The following is a 6,000-nucleotide window of genomic DNA, read 5'->3' on the forward strand; positions in this document are numbered from 1 at the left end:
ATATCAGCTTATTGGACATCAAAATGAAACCCACCATCAAACTAATTGATGTTAATAGAAAATGTGGAAAGAGATCAATTATCTGGTTGGACTCAGTTGCTCACACCTGTTTCCCAACTACTCAGCACACGGAGATCTGGGGGATTATGGATTGGTTTGGGGTTTTTCTGTTTTGTTTTTTTGTGCATTGCAATTTATTAACTATTAATTTTGGCATATGTAAGTATTTTTAAATTTATTTCTGGGGGGGTTAAGGTTTGAGACAAGCCCAGGAAAAGGTTATTGGAGACCCTATCAACCACCAACCCAGGAGTAGTGACACACACATGTAATCCTGTGCAAGACAGAAAGGAGGGTTGTAGTCCAGCTCAACCAGGAAAAAAGCAAGACCCTATCTGAAAAATAAAAACCAAAAAAAAAAGGCTGAGGGCATGGCTAAAATGGCAAGTAACTGTCTAGAATATATAAGACCTTGAGTTTGAACCCTGGGACTGCCAAATAAAATTCAACTTATCTGAAAAATATTGGAGCCAGGTGAACATTGATGATGCATACCTGTAATCCTAGCACTTGGAAGGAAGAGATGGAAGGATCTTAAATTCAAGGTCTGCATTGGCTATGTAATGAGGCCCTTTTTCAAAAATCAGTAAATTTATATATGTGTAAAATATATATTATATATTGTGTGTTCTTCCTTTCCTAAGGTACTAAACTAGTACTTAAAGTGTCTCTTAGGATGCAGTGTACTACTTCCCAGTGAAGGAAACTTTCTGAGGCATTCATTTATTCACTCGATCATTTATGTCTTATAAAATAGACTTTAAGTCAAAAACTAAAATGAAACAAAGCATTATATAAAAATTTAAAAGTTGGGCTGGGAAGGTGGCTAAGTGGCTCATGCATGATGCCCTGAGTTCGATTCCTCAGAACCACATAAACAGAAAAAGCTGGTAGTAGCACTGTGGCTCAAGTGGTAGAGAGCTTGTCTTGAGCTGACTCTTCAGGGACAGTGCCCAGGCCCAGAGTTCAGGCCCCACGACTGACAAAAAAAAAAAACAAAAAAAACAAAAAAACAAAAAACCCCCACCAAAATGTAAAAGTCAACTCAGGAAAATATAACAACACACACACACACACACACATACACACACACAGACCAACATCAAAGCACCTGACTATATGAGGCAAACATTATAGATGTAAGGAGAGATATGAACTGCAATAAAATAATAGTAGAAGACTTCAATGCTTAAATTTAGACAATTTACAAATAAACCAGACAGGAAATCAACCAGGATACACATGACTGGAACTTCACTTTAGTTAGTGGACCTAACAGACATATACAGAGCATTCCAGAGCATTCCATCCAGTAAACTGTGGAATACACATTCTTCTTAAGTGTATAAAGGACATTCTTGAATATAGATCATAAGTTGGGACACAAAGCAATCTTAAAATATTTTAAATATTAAGAATATTTGTCAAGAATCCATACAATTGTACATCACACAGGGTTTAATTCATTATATGTTAGCCAAAATTAACCAAGATATACAGGGACCCCTTGACAAAAGAAGGAGAATAACAATGGATCTAACTTTATTACAAATGCATCCTATAATCTTTCATTTTTATGATGAAGGATGAAAGAAGACCTGAAGTATGAAAAAGGACAAAATCACTTAAGTATCATTACAAAGAATGAAAGGGGGAGAGTTTTTAAGTATTTTTGGAAAACTGTGATTTGATTGGAAGAAATTTAGTTGACTAAAGCATAATATATAGAGGGATGAATCTCCATGACTGAACTTTTCAAACAATTAACTGCAGTTTAGCAAAATGAACACTAGAAGCTGATATGAGATTGTAAGGGGAGGGGGAGAAACAGTTGTGCAATGGATGAATGCAAAAGGGAACAGAAGACAAATACAACAAGTATATTCAATATACATATGGAATAAAGAAAGTGGGAAATGGGAAAGAGTTTAGAAGGAGGGAATAGAAAGGATGGGGGAGAATGAGGGAAGAAATGACTCTGAACAGGAAGCACTGGACCCATATAGACACATTAAATTGCAGCCTCCGTGAACAATCTTTTGAAGTTCAGAAAAATTTAAACTAAATAAAAAAAACCAAAGATAAAAGGGGCTACATAAATGGTGCTGTCATCCCAGGTGGTAAGTTTCTTTTCTCACCATAGCATAGGTTAACAATTCTAAAAACCCTCTGCATGTACATTAGAATTGAGAAAACAAGCAAATGAGTTGTTGATAATGATATCCAAACTTTGTACTGAGAGGGAAGATAAACAAGAAAAGTGGCACAGAGCTAAACATGTACTCAAGGACGGGAGTCAAAACCTTCAGTATAAAATCATGTTTAGCTTAATACACACAAAAATGTATGAGTACAAAAACACTTAAAGATATGTGTGTTTATTACACTAAGTGAAATGATCCCCAAGATAGGGACACAAGAGGTTTTTTTCTTTGTTGCTGTTGTTTTAATGTACTATGTGATTTTTTTGTTTCTTTTTTATGTTCTTCCCCCATAGTATAATCCTTGTTTTCACTATATTTGATTCTGGTGTCCTGCATCTTGTATATACATTTTCCTAATTTGGAGAGGGGAAAGGAAATAACAAAATGCTGAAATAAGGATACAGGTTGACCCATTGTAACAATGAGATGTATAAGACACTATTTTGAAAAGGAACCTTACAACTTGGGGGGGGGGAGGAAGAATTGGGGAGGTGGGGAGGGAATAGATAGTAGGGGAAAAACAAAGGAGGGGTTAACAATGCTTGATGGAAAATGTACTCATTACCTTACTCATGTAACTGTAACCCCTCTGTACAGTATCTTTACAATAAAAATAAAAAGATATGTGTGTTTATATAACTAAGCCCAGAAGAAATATATTCCTCAGTTAAATTTATGGAAAAGGCCAGGGGATAATGATACCTCAATAACAATTACCAAGCCTAACACCTACATCTTGGTTTCTAAAAATATTCTGTAATAAAAGGAGCCGGGACTTGGGAGAAATAGATGTTTATGAGACTGGGCTAGGAAAAAAAATAATGAAGTCGAGGTATCTTATAGTACCAGAAAGTTAGAAAGTACTAAAAACGAAAAACAACCAGGGGGTAACAGGGGAAAATGGCTGACCAGAGATGCCTAATGCTTACTCTTCACATACCTAAAGGACCAAAACAATTTTTTTTAAACCAGCTACATTTGTATTTAAAGGAGACTGCTAGGATACATCAAGAGAGTGGCAGAAGCTGCTACTATATAGTACCATCTTGAAACTGAAGCCACTGCTAGAGAACAACTTGAGAACAACTTGTTGTGGGGGCAGATAGCTACAGTTTGTCTCCAGCTCAGAAGATCTGCTGTCATGGCACTATTCCTTAAATGAGCTTCTAGAGCTCTCTGACCCCCATTCCCACCCCTGGGAGCAAGCTAGCTAAAAAGTATTCTATCTTCCCCATCTCTGTGGCTGCAGTATTCCAATCCCAGATACTCAAATCTTAGACCCAGGGGCTGGGAATATGGCTCAGTGGTAGAGTATTTGCCTAGAATGCATAAAGCCCCAGGTTCGATTCCTCAGTACCACATAAAAAGAAAAAGACAGGAGTGGCACTGTAGCTCAAGTAGAGTGCTAGCTAGCCTTGAGCAAAAAGCATCTCAGGGATAGTGCTCAGGCCCAGCAGAATAACTGAGGTCCTAGTGCCAAGTTCCTGTAGCTCTCTATTCTCCAAGGAGCTAGTGGTCTTCCCTGGTAGGGAAGCCAACTCAGCCAAAAGAGCAGCCATGCATCCTCTCATCACAAGAACCATCCAGATGGTCCACCATTACAGAAGCACATCCATGAGCTACGTAGAAAGTGATAACTGGAGGAACTTCGGGGACTTGCAAATCCATGGAAATTAGATAGCATGCTGTCAATCAATGGGTCAATGAAGAAATTAAAAGGTGAATTTAAATGTTTTTTTTTTTTAATCTGGATGCCACTGGCTCGCTCATGTAAGCCTAGGAACTCAGGAGGTTGAGATCTAAGGATATCAGTTTGAAGCTAGCCTGGGCAGGAAAGTCTATGAGACTCTTATCTCCAATTATCTACTGAAGAAACTATAAGTAGAGTTGTGGCACAAGTGGTAGAGCACTAGCCCTGAGCACAAAAGCTCAGGGACAGCACCCAGGCTATAAGTTTAAGCTCCAGGACTGGCATGTGCACTGTGTGTGTGTGTGTGTGTGTGTGTGTGTGTGTGTGTGTGCATGCACACACACACACACACACACACACACACACACACAAAAAAAGTTTCTTTCTTTTGTCATCCTTGCGCAGGGGCCATGCTAATCTCTGTATCATTCCAATTTTTTAGTATATGTGTTGCCAAAGCGAACACCACACAAAGTTTCTTGAGGTAAGTGAGAAAGGAGACACAGCATATCAAAACCTACAGGATACAACAAAAGCAGTTCCAAGAAAGAAGCTAGTGAAATAAGGAGACTGGGTCTAAGCTTCCCATAAATAATTAGCCCTTGATTTCCCCTGATTGTTTCCCTAGATGGTTTGCTTTTGTTAGGTTTAAGTGGCTTCTGGTTTGCTTTAATTATGTGTAACAATTTTGTTTGGTTTGATTCCACATACCTTATGTGGTCTTGGCCTATATAAGCTTCGTACTAGCTGCACTGGGGCTTTGAGACCAGAATCCACCATCAGTCCTCAGGCTCTCCAATAAAGACTCATAATTTGACCTCTTAACTGGTGGCTTCTCTGTTTCTTGCAACTGAGTTCCAATACAACATTAGTAGTAATAAATGTCCACAAAAAATAAAATAAAAGCCAGGCTCATGCCTAAATTCGAACTATTCAGGAGGGTGATAATCTGAGGATCATATTCAGAGCCAGCCTGGTCAGATAAATCTAAGAGACTGATCTCCATTTAACAGCAATGAAAATAAACCTGGTACTGGAGGCATGGCTCCATTGATAGAGCCACCAGCCCTGAGTCTCTGAGTTCAAGTCTCAGCACCAGCACTTACATACATACATACAGCTAAATGTGGCAGTACATTTCTGCAATCCCAGCACTCAAGAGGCTAAGGCAAAAGAATGTAGAGTTGAGGAAAGCCTGGGCTACATAGGGAACCCTCTCAAAAATTTTTTTCAAGTGGAGGTATAACTCAGGTGGTAGAGCACCAGCCTTAAGCAAAAAAGCCAAGGGAGAACAGGGGACCATGAGTTCAAGCTCCAGTATTAGCACGTGTGCGTGTGTGCACGCACACACACACACACACACACACACACATATAAGAAAAAAGAACATAAAAGCAAAAGATCTCAAGCAACCTAATTTTACACTTCTAGGAGATGGAAAAACAAAAGCAAATATCTCAAAAATAGTAAAAAGGGGGAAATAATAAGCATAAAACTAGAAACAAATGAAATAGACTAGAAAATACAAAAAGTTGGCAAAGTGAACATTTGAGTATTTTAAAAATGAAAAACCAGATTGTCAGTTCTTTAGTTGGGCTCAGGGATAAACAAGAGAATATTCAAAATCAGATGAAAAAATGAGACATTACAACTGCTATCACAGAAATACAAAGAATCATAAAGGTTATTACAGATAATTATATGTCAACAAATCTGATAACCTAAAAGAAATGTATACATTTCTGTACATACACAACTTACCCAAATTGAATTATTAAGAAAGAGAGAATCTGAATAGACTAATAATGAAGGAGATTGAACCATCAGTAAAAAGTCACCCATCAGGGCTGGAAAGGTGGCTCAGTGGTAGAGTGCTTTCTTTGCATGCATGAGGCCCTGGGCTTAATTACTCAGCAACACATAAGCAGAAAAAGCCAGAAGTAGCACTGCTGCTGAAGTGGTAGAGCGCTGGCCTTGAGCTGAAGAACTGAGTGACAGTGCCCAGAATTCAAGATTCACAACCAACAAAAAAGTCACCCATCAAAG

General features: G+C 38.4%; 1 non-coding gene across 1 annotated transcript; it reads right to left on the minus strand.

Annotated features, from left to right (window-relative positions):
• Positions 1-4,318: 4,318 nt before the first annotated feature.
• On the minus strand, positions 4,319-4,420 carry LOC122112076. The gene has a single exon (XR_006148088.1). It is a non-coding gene; the product is annotated as a U6 spliceosomal RNA (small nuclear RNA).
• Positions 4,421-6,000: the final 1,580 nt, after the last annotated feature.

This window comes from Dipodomys spectabilis, unplaced genomic scaffold, assembly GCF_019054845.1.
Source record: "Dipodomys spectabilis isolate Male_0828 unplaced genomic scaffold, ASM1905484v1 ptg000091l, whole genome shotgun sequence".
Lineage (NCBI taxonomy): Eukaryota > Metazoa > Chordata > Mammalia > Rodentia > Heteromyidae > Dipodomys > Dipodomys spectabilis.